The sequence below is a fragment of the Nomia melanderi genome, chromosome 2 (assembly GCF_051020985.1).
Source record: "Nomia melanderi isolate GNS246 chromosome 2, iyNomMela1, whole genome shotgun sequence".
NCBI classification, from domain to species: Eukaryota; Metazoa; Arthropoda; class Insecta; order Hymenoptera; family Halictidae; genus Nomia; species Nomia melanderi.
The window spans coordinates 23634571-23651902 of NC_135000.1; the positions used below are offsets into that span (position 1 = coordinate 23634571).

The 17332-nt window shown below is 46.1% G+C and overlaps 1 long non-coding RNA gene across 3 annotated transcripts in view; it reads left to right on the forward strand.

Annotated features, from left to right (window-relative positions):
• The first annotated feature begins 840 nt into the window (after nt 1-840).
• Nucleotides 841-17332, forward strand: part of LOC116426920 (uncharacterized) — a 210885-nt gene continuing 194393 nt past the window's right edge. For all 3 annotated transcript variants that reach the window (XR_012997928.1, XR_004234995.1, XR_012997929.1), the window contains exon 1: nt 841-1033. This is a non-coding gene — a long non-coding RNA (uncharacterized LOC116426920). The remainder of the gene's footprint in view (nt 1034-17332) is intronic.

The window sequence follows — 17332 nt, forward strand, 5'->3', positions numbered from 1 at the left end:
CGACGCCCCCTTACCCGCCGATATTCACGATCCGGCGACCGTGTCGTAGAAAGTGCGCACAATGAAAGCCACGGTCCGTGATTTGTACGATGACAGCTCCGACTCGATCTTCGTAGTGGGTCGGTGAAATACAGGACCGTGAAACGGCGCGCGGCACGGCCGCGATCGGTTTCACGGTAAAGGTCTATCTCGAATTAAATACGTTTATAGGTGACTTTACGATCTGATATATTTACTCGGTGTCTGTAGGCTACTTGTTGGGGTCGAATGAAAATTAGATGGCTAGTCAAAGCCATTAAACCGTTGAACACACGCCCGCTATAACGTGTCGCTGCGGTGCACGTGAGTCATACACAGGGCTCTCTAACAGAGATGCTTAACAGAGATGAGGGACAGCAGGAAGATCGTAGATTGTTCACGGAGTAATGACATTAATACAGGTCTGTGAACTACATATTATAAACGTCAATGTCACTATTATATAAAGGGTAAATCAAAAAGTTAAATATTTAAATATTCAATAAAAATGAACATATAAAAGTAGAGAACTTCAGAGAACTACCACAATATATGTAAATTATTCAATATTTTAAAGAAAAAGAAAATTGTCGAAAATATTTAAATGTACCTCTAAATTGTCTGGCGATTTTCAAAGTTATGTTACATCAACTTGAAGATATTCGATAAGGAAATACATTACAGTTTTTCAAAATCGTATTCGTGCATCGGCAGAAATCGAATTTGAATAATACAAAGTCTCTCCAGTTTTCGCGGCTGTGTCACGTGACCATCGCAGAGCTGCGCACGCAGCGCTCCCGCCATTATGCGTTCTGTGTTCAACTGAAAAGTGCATCGTCACTCTGCAGGGTAAGTTTCGAATTCGTTTGGACAAAGTGCATACATTAGAAATTCGAGAAGATTAGTGTTTGGGGAAAGTTGACAGTCTCAGAAGATCTGATAAACCTGATGAACAAGTGGCAGGCATTCGTGATTGAACATCTTTAAGCAACATGCTTGTCCGATCCTCTTCAAAGTAAGTACGAGTAAAATATTTGTGTATTAAAACAGTTTATTTCATTTATAATAATCCTGCACTGTATAAATGACTAAAACAGTAATTGGACAGGTTATGAATAACGATATCCGATATTCTTCGCGTTCATATTCTAATTCGTCCATTATCAGATACATAACCTCATTCCGATCAACCGCCCGACTTCGACTTATCGATCTCTGCAGATTTTATACGTTCATAACTCCAACCTCCTAAAACCCAATACCGTACATTGTTCAATAGTCTTTTTCCCTCCATATAAACACACTAAAGAAACTTCATTTCGATTTCAATTCGTTCGGATTACAAGTAGCCGATACAGATTTATATTTTCATAAAATTTCGCCGTCCACTAATAACCATGCACGGTATAAGCAACGAATACATCGTTAGAACGGAATACAATTAATCTAATACAGATATTGTATCCCGAAATCCATTACCTTTCTATTTCAGTCGATCATTCTTCGAACGCACCACCCCGCGATGGGTAGGCCACTCGATCCCCGATCCCCGATCCGCAGATAGACACCTAATTGCGAGGATGCGAACTCGCGAAATTAAATTTCTGAACCTGATACCGACTGCTCAATTTCCGCGATTGGAATAGGCGCGATTTACGGCGGCCATCTTGTCGGGGGCAGCGGCCGGGCGGATCGCGTTCGCTCGCAAATGAGTAAAACGAACGCGACGTTTCATAGGTGCGAGTTCTGTAACGAAGAATAATTGAAACGGCGCAGCGAGTAGAGCCTCGATCGGTACCGTGTACCCGTGTAACCGGCACGCATCCACGGGAATCCTTTTGCGTATATCTTCCCCGGGTTACGCCTCCTAACGATTTTTCGATACCGGGCGACGCGTTTTTATTCGTTTTCCTGCCCCCGTCCGCCACCCTTACCATCTCATGCCACCCCTTACACGATAGAAACGTCCAAACGCTGCAGACAATCTGCCGGATAACGCATAACTGCCCTCAGGAAAATAGCCCCGGCGAACTTTATGCCTGGCCGGCGATACCGCGCCTGGCAACCGGAAATTTATGAAAACGTTTATGAAGTCGTAGCCGGCCGGGGTTGTAAGGGGTTCCGGTGGTCGAGGGGGCACAGAGGTGCAACAAAATGTGGAAAGAGGGAGGAAAGTATTCACGGCGACAATGCAACGTTACGTTCTAATCCTCTGAAATGGAAGGACCTCCTCCGTTACGCGCGCCGTTTTATTTCGTGTTCCGATCGTTTCGTCAGCGATTCGTTTCGCGGAACTCCGAGTCCTCTCCCTTTCCACCCTGCGTCCTTCGTTCTCCGCCCTGCCGGCCCTACTCGTTTTGTGCTCGCCTTTTATTCGCGACGTCTGTTCTATCGGCGATTCACCCCGACGCACATTTTTCGACGATCGCTGGGCGGCATGTCGTATAAATCTTGATTGCAGCCCGTGGAATACGATTTTCTTCCGCGGTGTACATTTTTACGTGGGAATAAAACGTCTTGGTTTATTCCGCGACCTCGGTATCTGCCTGATCGTTGCGACGGTTGTTCCATAGTGTACGCCATTTTGTCGGGGAGCCCCTTGCGAACTATGTATAATAGTTCGCGATTGCGTTCTTGTCTCGTTTGCGTGGTGGGGTATGTCTCGTTGCTTTCGATGACGTTGGCGGATGACAGAATGACGGTATATTTTATCGAAACTAGGTTACACTTAGGAAATCCTTTCTTTGATATATCGTTATTTTTTGTCAATACCGATGGGTTTGTTAATTGGTATGATTTCTGATACGATGGTTATAGGAGTATAAGCTGAATGAATGACCACCGGTGATTTAATGAAAGATAATCGTATTAGCCTTCTTCCAAAGCATAATCGCGCGCCGATCCTTCTTTATCTGTCAGCAAACGCGAATCGGTGAACGTTGGGTACGTGACGTGCCCGGTAATGTGTAATGCAAAATTCTATAACGAAACGCGGATCATCGTGCGCAGGAAGCACAAATAATTTAAATCCTCGACTGTTTACTACCGTCATATGTACCGGTGTGAAATCATGGGGCATACATTTCCTCGGTGCAACCCTGCCACCATCTGATAAGAAATAATTAATTGGTCTGATGGAGGAAGTAGCTGTCACTGCGTTTTATATTTACGCTTCCTTAGTGCTTTGTTAGTGAACCCGAAGAAACTGGTAGTAAGAGGATCTTCGTATTATTTACGACCAGTTCAGGCGCTGCATACTTGCATACTTGCTGCCATTATTCGGATTATACCGGGAAATAGATTTAACTCGATCTTGCGAACGGTTTAAGGAGATGGGGTACCGTTTATTTATGTTCGACAGATACAAACACCGCCGCAGAGTCGAAAATTGTTAATTCCCGGTCGAGGCCGGGGTTTGCAGGACCTCTCGGGAATTCTAGAGATATAGAGCTCGGAGGTTCGATAGAGCTCCCGGCCATCTTCGACCATCCCCATCCTCCTTGATCCCCTGTTTCCGGTCACTCCTCTGGACCATTTACGGTCTCAGCTGTTCGGACTTCTTCCGAGGAGAATCCTGAGGGTCACGTTGGCCTTCTGGGAGCCACCTCGAGGGCTTCGGTGGGCCTTGGAAGGTTACCCTTAAGGTCAACCCTGGAGGGCTCAGTAGTTCGCTGACCCCTGGTTTTTTATACATTGAACTTCAGAGTTCGTAGGATAGTTTTCTTGGGATCTCAGTGTTAATTTCAAGCTTGACTATCATCAATGTCGAAAATCCGGGATTTACGCGATGCTATATTTCACTTTCGTCGCTGATTTCTGTTGAACCCTTTTATTCGTCACGTCGGACATTAGTAATTACAATTATCAGAATATCGCCGTTGCGTCTGGGAGTTCGCGGTAAATTCGATGTCGGCTTCATTACGGTGCAGGGGAACTCTTCAAAAGGATTTAAATTCAGGGTCGCCTTAAATCAAGGAGTACTCTGGACAAATCAGATCGTCGTTTGCGTCATTCTCGCCCGGGCGTCGTCGGCGACGCCGCCATCGTCGTCGTTCTCCTCGGTTCCGTCCCTCCGTTTATGCGTCGACGAGGAGTAGGCTTGACATTAATAGTCTCGCGGCGGATAAGCCGTTTTTGAAATGACGTTCGAAGGGAATAATACATGGAGGGTCACTTCTCGGGCTCGTCTCCGACCCCTGCGAACGGACGTCCCTTTTCAAATAACGCATTTCAAGTCCTTTCCTTTTCGGCAAAGTGGAGGACCCTTCAGCGAGACTTCCACCCTTACGGAGTGTCTCGCACTCTACTGTAAATCTATTGGGACGTGTATATATATAGATATACCTCGATTCGCCATAGTCGATCCTTGAGAAATACGATAGTACCGAAGCTTCGTATATGCCGTTAAACGTTAAATCTGTAACCCATTCCGAATTCCAGTAGACATTTAACTCTAGAGAAACGATCCGATTTAATGTTGGTACGAGTAATTAATTTCAGCTTAAAAGAACTTCATGCTTTCAGTACCAAAACATAATTTATATTCCCGTTTGTATTACGAAATTAGTTTACCACAAATTTCATGACGCAACAAAGACATCGATAGTATGAGAATTATTATATCAGGTTATTTGTAAGAGAGTAGAATATCTCGTAAATTCTTATGAATATTAATTTTCACAATGAAAACCTCTTGAACAAGAGAAGTTCATAAAAGATTGTCCGTTAATCAGAAACATGATTGAAAGACTTCATTTGAATGAAAATTTTAATTAGAACCTTCGCAAAGGCTGCATTGATCGACGGTGTTCCTTTACGTTGGAATAACATTATTGGGTTATATGCATTTTTCACGTGAAATCGGTTAACGCGTTTAGGCATTCTCTTTGGAACCTTTGCCTCGTATATTTTAAACAAGCTTTTTTTCTCGCGTGTACAACGGCCGTTGGAAATAGGTAGTTACCTCGTGCAGAAATATCGAGACGCGCACGTGTCGGTTCTTCTCTTCTGGATCGCCTACACTCTCGACAACCCTTCCGTTGCACCACTTCCCTGTCACTCTCGGTCCCGTCTACCCATTCTCGACTTTGCCTCCGTTAATTGCCTCAATTAAATCTTTGTTACAAGCAATTTGAGCCCGACGATTTTTGGAGGGAAGGGTGAGGGTGCTTCCGATACGGGGAGGCGATATAAGAGTTGTCTTCGTGGGACAGGTCGGTATTTGTGGAATTAAAGGGTGACCCATGGCAACGTTACGAACACTTCTATGAAGCCAGTACACTGAAACTGGTACTAATTTATCTTTTCTATACATTACACCAAGGAATGCTGCTACATATAAATAATAAGCAATTAACTTATGTCTAAACATGAAACGTTAAAACCACTTCCTCTGTATATACTTATCATTGCAATTATCTAAATAACAAGGTAATTTCTGATTCTTAATAAACAACCGTATCGAGCACAATAGCGAAGAAAATCATTCGACTCGATGCTGAAGATTAACAAAGATTTCATGCGTTTTCGATAATTGTTTGAGTAGGAGCTTTAACCGTTATCGATCATAATTGTTATCGAGAATTCGGTTGCGTGTTCGCGTCACTGTCGTCGCGTCGCATCGCATCGTCGAAAACAAATTCCTGTCCGTTGTAGTTGGACGAACGGAGGCAAAAACCAGACGCGGCGCGTTCATTTCCACGGGACGAAATTTATGCCGGGCCAGGAAATAGCGTTCGTTTCCACGTCGATCTATCTTTCGTGGCTGGCGGCCACTTTCATCGTGTTTCGATCAATCATACCCGTTTACAAATAATGATGTTTAGCCCGGGTAACAAAGCAGAAACCGCGCAGGGGCATTGAATTACACTCGGAACAGAGCCGTGAACGTGTAATGACACGAGGCGCGGCCGGCCGCGCCGCGCAGCACCGCCACGCCGGAGTAAATTATTTCGCAATGCGGCGGACGCGTTGTTTTATACGCCGTGGTATTTTCAAATCGAATTTCTCTTTGGGCGTTTGTGTCGTCGGTTACGATAACGTGATTACGATACGGGAAGGCTCGACACCCACGCCGAACCGTTGTTTTTCAATGCTCCGCGCGGCACCGCCATACAAGTAAATGATAATTTTCATCCGCATCTGTTAATTGAATTAATGTAAACGCGTCAATCGAATGTTCGTCACTGTCGTTATTTAAACTCAACGCGTGTCATGCCCGATAAAATAACCGGGCAATTTCGTTCGTCGAATTGTTTGGACAAACGGTATTACACTGTATTAGGTATCATCATTCCGCCTGTGAAATGATGTCCGCGCAAGGTATCCGCGAAATGGGAAATGCAGCTGGTGACGACTACACGAAATGGAAGGTGGGTTGTATTCAATTGTTTCGTTACACCTGTTCTGTAAATTGAAATTGTAAAGGGGGACTTCTCCTATTCATGGGAAATCGATCGCAATTACAAATTCACGTTTATGAAGTTCAGGTTTTTATTGGAGGTGATCAATTTTCAGAATATAATATGGCAAGCGAAATTTCGCTGGTATTTCAAAAGAGATGCATAATAAAGTATTCGTATTCGTATAAATCATTTCGATCTGGGCTTGTAATGCAATGGTAATGTAGAATTATTGTATGTTCTCAATAGGATTAAATGAATATTCGTAAAAATTACTGTTTTGATCGATGAAATGTCAGTTTCTACACATAATCTCGGGTCAAATAAATGAAACTAAGTGGAGGCAGAATAATGTACAGACGTATGTTTAAAGAATTTTATAATAATATATTTCTTCTGCGACGATCGTATTCACTGGAATCAAATAAATCACGCCTTGGGAGATTAAATTAGCTTCACCCGTTAATTGCCAGGTCTGTTTGCACCACGACGGAACTCATTACGTAGCTGGGAGCATTCCCGTTCCTGGTTGCTGTGTCATGCAGCTTGTTGGACTGTTGCCTCTCGTAGAATGCAACGTGCCGGCTCTCTATGTTTTCATAATACTATTAATTATCAATTATGATAAACGTTTATCCGCGATGCGCGGCCACGGTTGAGTGAAAGACGCCGAGTGCTGCATCGCCCGGCGTTTTTTTTTATTTCTCATCACGGTTGGTCCCCGAAGCGCTGTCTATCACGCCAAGCGACGTGGTTCACTGCGTAAACTCATCACTCGTCTAATACAGCTCCGCGTATGTATATTTCATACGCATCTGCATAGAAATTTCCAGAACAGATGGACGCGTGTCTTCGCCGCGTTCCCTGAACTCTGAAAATCGAAATCTTAGTTTTATTTAGAACTTGTTCCTTAAAGTCTTAATTAAACAAAATCAGTTATTTCCATTATCCTTATCATGTAATTATTTGTTTTAATATCCTTATCTATGTATACAATATCTGTCATATAGTTTACAATAATTCTTCAGTTTTATTTTTCCCATTTTCCAATGTCTTTCCTAAGACAACAGCCTCACACAAGATATTATTCTGTACTTCTCATTCTCATGGTTTCATTTCAAGCTTTCGTATGCCGTGAATGTTTCTGTACCCACAGTGCATCTACTTACATGCAGGAATTCAGAAAATCTTGCAACATAAGAATTTTAATTAGGTTTGACGGTTACAAGGGAATCCCGAAGTAAAATCGATCGGAACAATCTACACATTCAAATCATCCCTGTAATCCCTCTTTACAGGGCGAGGCCAATCTATGCAACATTTTCCGGCAATCGATTCCCAGCGTCTTTGCAAATTAGCCGGCGGGCTGCGGTGCGTCGCAGGAAGGCATGCTAATTTTTCGCCCGACGAATGTTCGGATTCCGCTCACGTATTTCGCCGCGGTTGCGCACCGCTAACGAATTGAAAACTGGTAATTAAAGTTACTGTGACTTTTGATCGCGCGATTCCGAACGAAGCCGGGCCTTCCCGCCTGCCCCGGCTTGCATATTTCCTACTAACAGTCCTCGCGACCGACGGATCATCGGCCACGGAATTGCCTTTCCTCGGATCCGTTCCGCTGTGTTACCCTCCTTCGTGAAACTCTTCATATTAATAGAAATCCGCCACGATCGAACGGGAACAGAAATGGAGCAGGTGAAAACGCGGTTTGGTTCGAACAAACGGAAGCAATCTTCAAAGTCACAGTTACACTTTATAGACGAATCACTTGTGACGGTGAAAGTTTTGAAAGATCAGAAAGATTTCGAGTCGCGACAAGCTAACGATACAATATTCAGAAAGCGCATGATATACTTCGGTGGACAATATTGATCACACGGTCGAAATGCAGCCGCGGTAAAAGGCATCCGTGTGTTTGACCGGGTAAAAGGTGGTAGTTTGTAGGGTCATCGCGTGAGAAAAGTTTCGAGTTTACTTTGGCGAGCGGTGTCGTTACGACCTTGATCGCACTCGGTTCGCAGCCTGCTACGGGGAAGACCTTGAATTGCAATGCCCGAGCTATCTCGCTGGAGGAAGAGGCTGAAAAACTTCTAATTACCCGCGTGCACGCGGAACCGAGTTGCGGCTATATCTACGTGGAAACGCGGTTTCGCCGGTTTCTCATTAGCGCGCGATTATCCGTAAGGGTTCATTAAGCATTCCCGTACGTTCTGGTGGACGTTTCCGATTGTAAATTCGCGGGACGCGGCGATTCTCGGCTCCGCTAGAACCGTCTTGATTCCATGCAGAATGTAGCACTAATTGTGCACGGCCGGCATTGAGATATAGATATTAGGCCTGTAAATATTTCAGCCTCGCGCGAGAACGTCCGTACGCCTTTATGTTTATTGCTTAATTGCGAGGAGGGAAGGAATTCAATCTGCTTCTTGCGAGTTACGCTTATGTTTTTCGGTGTCGCTCGTTTTCTTGCCCCGCGAAGCCGCGATCCACGGACACTTAAAAAGACTGAACTTGCTTTATTCCGTGCTGAATTATTCAGAACCCTACCTGGCTTGCTACCGCTGCAATGCGAATGTTACTCGCTAGCAAGGATTAAATGATATTCGTCCACGACTGTTATGGTGATATATTTATTAGATAACCTTCGCGCTTCTATACAAAGACCATTCTGCGAGGACTAATTTATCCGGATAATTTCACTTGCAACGCGTGGAGCTATGGCTACTCGGGGCACGCTCAGTTCGACTAATTTAACTTTATTTAATGTCCCACTCTGATTACAAGTAAATTGTTGATGATTTAGTTGTCTGCACGGTATAATTACACTAGCATTGCAGAGAACGAAAAGAAAATTCCAAGATGACACTGCTATTTACGGTTACGACGGCAACCACCACCGTAACACAGTAGAAATTCCAAATTCTCTATTAACACATTAAAACTCTTGCTCTTTCAACGAGGAATCCGAACGATCGAAACTTACTGAAATTCTAATTCCAAAAACAGCGTGTATTAGACTTCCAGTCTAACGAATGTAATCGATTTCTCAAACTCATTACCCTCGCTGTTTACGTTCGATCACAGCCGAGACGAACGCGCCGTGGCACGTCGACCGCCTCGATCGCAAAAAGGGCTTCCACGTTGTTGCGGCAACAAGGAAAAAAGAAGGTTGACGGAAGCGTGTACAAGCGAAGTCCGGAGAAGATGAAGTAGCTCCACCCGAAGTCCGTGGCGAGGCGAAATAAAAAGGCGCGAGGGTGGGGGGTTGGGGATAAGCGGCCGGCTAAATTGCCAGTGACGAGGGGAAATATCTAATTGATATCGCTAATTATTACTCGACAAAGCCGCGATCGGGGGCGTGGCCGCGTTTCTGGCTACCAGAGGTTGCGGCCCGGTAAAGCGTGGCCGCGTCAAATTGCCTGCGCGCGTACTGAAAGCCATACTTAAGGCCGCTCGCGCTCCGAAACACGACGAAATCGTGCAGGTGAGCGACTATGGCCGGACGAAAGGGGGCCCGGGGGAACGTGTAAGTGGAAAAAGACAGGTTAGAAACGGGGGCGGTGGGATGAGCGGGGGCGGGGTAGGAACTCGGCGAAACCCGAAGAAAAGGCCTGCGGATCCGCTTTTGTACTCGCGCGGCGCATTAAAGGGTCACGTGTTCGAACCGGAACCTCGCCCTTTAAGTCTAATTGTTACTTAGTTTTAATTGCTGCCGGCTGTGTTTTGCATAAGTGGTCTCGCGCGGTTCTCTCTCTCCCCCCCTCTCTCTCTCTCTCTCTCTGTCTCTCTTTCTCTATCCCTTTGATTCTCGTTTCCTCTTTCTCTGCTTCATTCCCTGTCCCCTTACTCCTCCGCCCGTTTGTTTTTGCCACGACGGCCGCGAAGAAAGAGCACCAAGAACCTGAATCTTCGCGCCTGCCTCGCGTGGACGTGGATTAAATTGAATTAATTTCGGCCACTCGTTCCGCGCCGCTCGGCCTCGGGGCCAAATAATTAATTACCGTCTTACATGACGGCTGATAAGTAAATCTTTTTAAGTAGAGGATTTGCGTGCGATCGGGCGACGATTACGGGACTTATCGCTGCACCCCGGGCTATGCTGTGTGGTGGCCGGCGCGAAACGATGTACATTATTTTTTTGCGAAGATCCGCGAGATTCGCGTTTGTTCTTCTGCGGAAAGTCGTGGGAAGGGTTGAGCACAGAATTTCATGGGCTATTGTTGAGGTTGAAAGGAATTTATATGGCGAGCGGTACGAGAAAGTTGAGAATAAACAGTATCAGAAAAGTAAAAATAAAATGAAATACTTATAATTTTTTATCATGTAACATATCCGTTGCGTGATGCTTTTCGCGAGATAAGGGCTTAAATATCCGTGGTTCGATCGTGATTGGTGCAATGCAAGCAAGTTCGATACGGGCATTATGATTGATAAATGCGCCCGATAGCGCATCGATCGGTTGGGGGTATTTATACCGAAAAGCGGCGAAAATATCCTCCGAGGACATTAACTGGGTCGCAATGTTTGCTCCTCGGACTCGAAATGACAGACGACCTTCCGCAGAATAAATTTTTCATTTGCCCGCTGTTATTACCCTCTTTCGTTTTCGAAATCATAAATATTCGCGAGCGTCCCGTCTGTTACTGTGAATTTGTACTTGCTCGCGGTGCTATCTGCTAATCGATAGATTTGAAAGTCATGGCGCGGCGGCCATTTGAATTTCAGATTCGAGATCGGGAGCAATATGACAACCTTAGTGGTAGTTTAGTCTCAAACGTTCCCTTAAGGTGCACGGCCGGGGACGGCGGGGCGAAAGGAGAGGACAAAGGAAGAGGGAAGAACCGGAGGACAAGCCGCGCGGAATGTTGTCGCAGATTAATATACTCTTTTTTTCGCGGACGACGAGCAAAAACAGGAACGATAGAACTCGTATATCATGCCATGGCTCTTATTAATGACTCCGAAAGTCCTTCCGTGATTAAGGTTAAAATTCGGTTTAATGGCGATCTGATGGTTTCACGTTCTCGCATTGATTACGTTGTTTAACGCGCGTCGATTCGATCTCCTGTAACGAAGAGGTAATTGATTATTAAATATAATCGCGCGTGGATCGAAAGCCGGATTCGTGAAAATGGCCGGGCCGAGAGTATCGTTAAAATCAAGAAACGGGCTTTGATTAAGACCCGGTAGACCTAGATGGAAGGGGCGACGGGGTAAACGGGGACGGAGGTAGATTGAGCGCACAAAAGGAGGATTTTGCATGTCTGATTACTTACGGCAAAGAGTCTTTGTGACTCGAAAGTTCCTCCGCTGAAAAACCATTGACGTTCCGGAATGGTTTTACCGGTCGATCGGCGAATCTCATTTCTTTTTTACCTTTTTTTATCTTCGTTTAAGAAAAAGAAAGGGGAAGACAATGGAATCGTCGAAGGCGATGCTCGTATATTATCTGTATGTACGTAAGTACCTATATCTCAACGAAAGTAATCACAGTTAGTGAGGTTTGTGATGCTTGCTTAATGAACCACAATTTATATACTACCTTGGCTCGCATGAATTTGCTACACGATATTGGATTCTGTTATCTCTCTCAAAAGACCACATGCAAAACGTGTGACGTACAGTCTTCCATTAGGACGCTCTAAGAAAATATCCTAATGTAGCCTTATCTCACTGACATCCAAAGAGGGGGGTTAATTTGAATAGTTCATTTAAACCACTTCTGCGACATGGCAGTCGTACCCGAAGAATGAAGCCCCACTTTTAGAGGATCGTTCCTTATACAAGAACCCTGCAAGTAGCAGTTTTTCGGAATAAGCTTCAATTAATTTCCGATTGTATGCGATCTCTTATCAACGTATCAATGCACGGATCCAGCTTTGACCAGGAACGACCATGATATTGCATAAATAAGCCTTAAAACGATCCGAAATTCGGTCGGAGGTGTTACCGCTCGGTCGTGGAAAATACAGTTAGCGGTATAATATTGTACGTGCAATGAAATAATGCCGGCGTTAGCGGGGCGTAGAAACGCGGCACAGCCGCCTTTTTGCGTTCGGGGGGCTCGAGGGCAGGAGAACGAGATGATGCGAGGCGGCGCAGGGGAAGGGAACGAGAAAAAGGCGTCAGCCGTGAGAGGGCGCATCAGTGGGACCCATGAAATAATAATGGTATGTATAAAGTGTAATTTAGCTAAACGTATGCAGCGTTGTATTGAAGCTCGGCTTCGAACCCAGGGCTGTGCCTAGCTGTGCCGGTTTCGTGGCGCGCGACCGTGCCCTCCCACCGTCCGCCATTACGATCATCGTTCGTGCTTTCGCGGCCCTTCCTGCACAATAATTCTAGCGAACAATGGACAGTTAGTAGGTGGTGCGGATTCTAACGAGATTAGTCGCCGCCGCGTAATTGAGCGATTGCTCGGCCGTACGCGAGGATAAGAGTGGCTATCCGCCGGCGTATCGGTCTGTCCCGGGCATCGGTTCACCTCCGCGCGATACAGACCCGATACACCGGTCCTGGAAACAATAGACGCGACTGTATAATCCTATCATAAATTCTATTATCCTCCGTGACGCTATTTGTCACGCGCCTGGGGAAGAGGCGCTCGTTTCTTCTTCGACGGATTGCCACTGGCCTGATAACATCCTCCACTCCTGCATTTCTTCGACGTTGGTTATGAAATTTCTTTCTCGTTCGAATGCTTGGATTTCTAAATATTTAATTTTCTTTTTCTAAGTGACCAGATTTCTAGATCAGATTCCTTTTTCTTTTTTTGAACGATTAGACGACTAGATTAGATCTCCTTTCTCACCCAATTTCAATACTCAATACAGTAACAACATTTTTTATAGCTTAAAATTATATTCAACATCCTCGAGCAGACAATTCTTGTTAAACTTTCACCTCTTTGCAGACTTTCCCTTCCGAATAATTCGAAGATCGATGTATTTATTCGCACAGCGAGAAGTCTAAGAATATTCCTCTCGTAGCCTTTAATCCCGGGATCGCTTCCCATGGAAACTGAATTTTTCGCTCGAAGGATTCATAGAAATCTGTCCTTGAACCGAGGGTAGTGCGTGTGACGGATGGAAACGAGGGCGCACGCGATTCGGAATTCACGCGGCGCGGTGCCCCGCGAGAAGTGACATTTTCGAGGGTCCGATGGGCCCATCCCTGAGTTATGCCACGAGATGGATAGCCTGGGGCCCGCGGTGAGTAAATTACAAGGTAAGACGGAACGCCGACTGCCCCCCTGCCCCTCCGCCGGGGCGTTCTTCTTCTCGTTCGCGCTCCCTTCGCCGATCGCGGCATCCTCCTCGCTCCCGCCTCGATTCCGTGGAAGGGCACCTACTCTCCTGCCTCCATCGAGCCGACCGACCGGCGAGGGGCCTCCACGGCCCCGAACATCCCACGAGCATCCGACACTTTGGGCCCTGCTATGATACACCTTTGGCGTGGCTACCGTACTGCGAGATACTGGCTGCCTTCTTTCCTCATCCTTTCACCTCTCCTCACCCTCCTTCCTTTCCGCCCCGTCTCTTCCTTCTGCATTCTACCTTCCTCATCGTATCAATTTTTTCTGCCTTTTCTCTTTTTTTTTCTTCGGCTTTTATTATCCCCCTTCTCCGCCGGACTCTCTCTTTCTCGCTCATTCCCTCCGTCTCTCTCCGTACCCTCGTTCTTTTCTCTTTTTCCGACTGTCTGTCTCTTCTTGTCTCTCCTTTCACCTTCTTTTATCGTCTCCTTCCCTCTCTCTTTGTCTCTTTTCCTCTCGTTGCCATTTGCTCCATTTTTTCGCCGTTCCCATCGTTTAAATCTCTCGATCCTTCGACCCGCTCCCTTTTTCTAATTCGTCCTCCCGCTTTTTCTCCCTCTTCCTCCCGCCGGGGGGATTCTATTATCGTTATCGTCCGACAGGAGATACCGTTTTTATCTTCGAACCGCGATACCCGTAATGGAGTCGCGATCACGAAATTGCATTTTAAGTGGTACAACCGGATAAATCGTTAATTTCGTTATCAGGGGGAATCGGGGACGAGTCCGGAATCTATATTTTGATAATTGTTTTTGTCCGTTGAAGAATCGACTACGGCGCAGTCGATCTGAGGTTTCCGTTTTCCTTTTTTATCGAGACGTAATCGGATTCAGAAGCGAGCGGCTGATTACGGTCAGCACCGATTCCATCCGATCAACGTGCTCTTTAATCTTCATCCTCTATAATCTTCCTATTCCCGTGTGTCCTCGCGATTAGAAAATTCTCCGTTAATTCAGTTTCACCTGAAGCGGAGCAGCTGATTTCGTTAACCCTACCGTGACTCACAATGAATATTATCTCTTAGTGTTTCTCTGAACGGTGGGTCGCGAACAGAAGCCGAAGTCTAGCGTGAAAGTCGAAATTCCGCGAGACGATCGAGCGCCGAGTCTGAAGGCGGGCTCGCGCGCGGCGCGCTCGGATGCGTACGTAGAAACTGCGACAATGCAAATCTCGTTTCTGGCACGTAGTCGAGTGGCGTAAAGGGCTTACCTCGGCGACGCGGTTGACTGGTGCGAATGCAATTAACCCTTAACTGGTAATGTGAAATTTTGATGCAGTTGCGTATAATTTGGTTAATTAAGAAACTCGTTTATTTATAGAGCGGGGAAAACGGGGCCAGGCGACGCGACGGGGTCGGCTGCCGCTCACGGTTGTTCCGGGTCGGATCTCGAGCGCGGCGTTGTTCTATTTTATTTCACCGCTCGATTATTCGGCGTGCACACAAATGGTACCGCTGCGGCAACTTTTTTATCGTATCGGTCGCGGCCGATCGGCAGATGAGAAAGTTAATAGATTCGCCCCGATGCGCGCATGTAGGATTTGGATGAACTTTTAATAACCGCTGATAATGAATTTTCAATTGGCTTATAAAAAGAGAGTTCGACAATTTGCGTACGGTCGATTGAAACATTGTTCCCCGGTATGCCGCTGAATTATTCCCCACGTAGGCGCCGGTTTTTCCCATTAATCCGTGAACGGAGGAAACTTACGATTCTTACGCGCGCCTCGTTTCTAGCTGCTTTTTTTTGTCCATTATCGGCACGATATACACACGATAGACAGATCGAATAAGCTGAAAAACAGAATCGATTCCGACTCGGTCCGTTAAAAGTGTACTGGGATTAAACTGCGTCGGGTAATTTTTGATTGCGCTCGCAAACACGGCCGCGTAACGCGTTTCCGATTGGACCGTTGCTCAAGCCGAATATCGAACCGATATCGAGAGACGACCGTTCGGAGGTCCGTGAAAAAATCGTCGAATAATTAATGACCGTCCCGAGCCGATTTTGACAACATATGCGACCACTGCCATCCGAGGCAAATCCGCGGCGACACATGCGTGGAAAATCGTGTGCACCGCTCGCTCGGGGGACGCGTGACATCTGTCCGCACTTTGCCCGGTTCTAACGCCAGCGTTACACGATTCGACAACGTTATGGCCGATGTCTTTATATCGCCCACCCCATGGACATTGTTACGCTTAAAGTTATGAAGTTGTCGACTCATCGATGAACGGCATTCTTCCGATGTCCCGCATTGGAATAACGATTAGAATCTCGAGCCATTTCGCGGGTCCATCGTGTTTTCGTTGGACCGTTTCTAATTCGATGAAATTGAAAGAAGAAATCTAAACTTACGCTCGTGACCAAGGCAACCACTCAAGTGTATGTTTCTGCTTGTAAAGCTCTATAACTTAGGAATCAAAGTGTAAAGGAATCTTATCAGATCTTTTTATTTCTGTTACTCGAAAGCAGCGTAATAGAGATTAATAGGCGGATTAATAGGCTTCCGATAGATAAAGTGTTAATATTCTATAGAAGAAAGAGGTTGAGCTCAATTCTCTCAGCATCGAAGATGTTTTCTTCGATATCGAAACGATAGGGGCGAGAAGCCGCGTGTGCGGAATTAACGACGGCAGAGGCCGTTTCAAAATCGCCGCGAATGATTCATAAACCCGCGGCGATCTTCAGCGTCGGTGCGAACCGGGCGAGAGCTATCGGAATTTGTGACCTTCGGCGGTGCGAGGTGCAGCCTGTAATGCGGCGTGCTCGCGCCCACTTGTGGGCGTCGGAGTACGTGGCCGTCCGTGTCGGTGAAGTTTGAGCAAATAAATTCATTCGTACTCCGATACACGTACCCGGTAATACGAGCCTGGATTATTTTAAGCGGTCTAATGTATATTTGACATGTCGGTGTTCGCGCCGTTTCCCTTCGTTACCCATCGAATTGACCGAAACGCGCGCGAATCGAAACGTTGTCGCTCGTTGTAGAATCATCCGCACGTTTCGCTGAACTCGAACGCAAAAGCGACTGCTCCCGTTTAAATTGCGCGTGCTGTCTCTCGCCGGCAACGTTTCTCGCGTGTTTTCTCTTCCGCCGTTCGCTCGGGAGCAGCATTCGCACTTGTCCGAAATGGCAAATAATTTCCTGCGCGCGACCGTGAGGAATGGCCGGGCGACCGGCTCATTAGCCTTCCTCTTTATTCATTCCCAAACGATTTCCCGTGTTGTCCCCCGGAACGGAAACGGTTTTCGGCGAGCACTCTTATCGCGGTTCCTTCCTTTCCTCGTAAACCAACCGCGGCGTCGAGGGACGCGCTCCGATGAGCTGGCGCCTCCAGCTTTTCGGGGTAGATGAGATTCTAAACCATGGAAAAATGCACGGAAGATTGCCTGTGTTCACAATCTTGGCTCGTACGAATTCTACGTGGCCAGTAAAACGATCGCAGTACAAAACTTTACGAATATTTGGTATCGTTCTTTGTTTTCTTTGTAATTCACCGTAACCGCTCACGCAAGGAAAGCAATTTTATCTATCAGATTCTTCAGATGTATACAAATTTCGATTTTAATAGGATTTCCTAATCTTTTATGTTCTT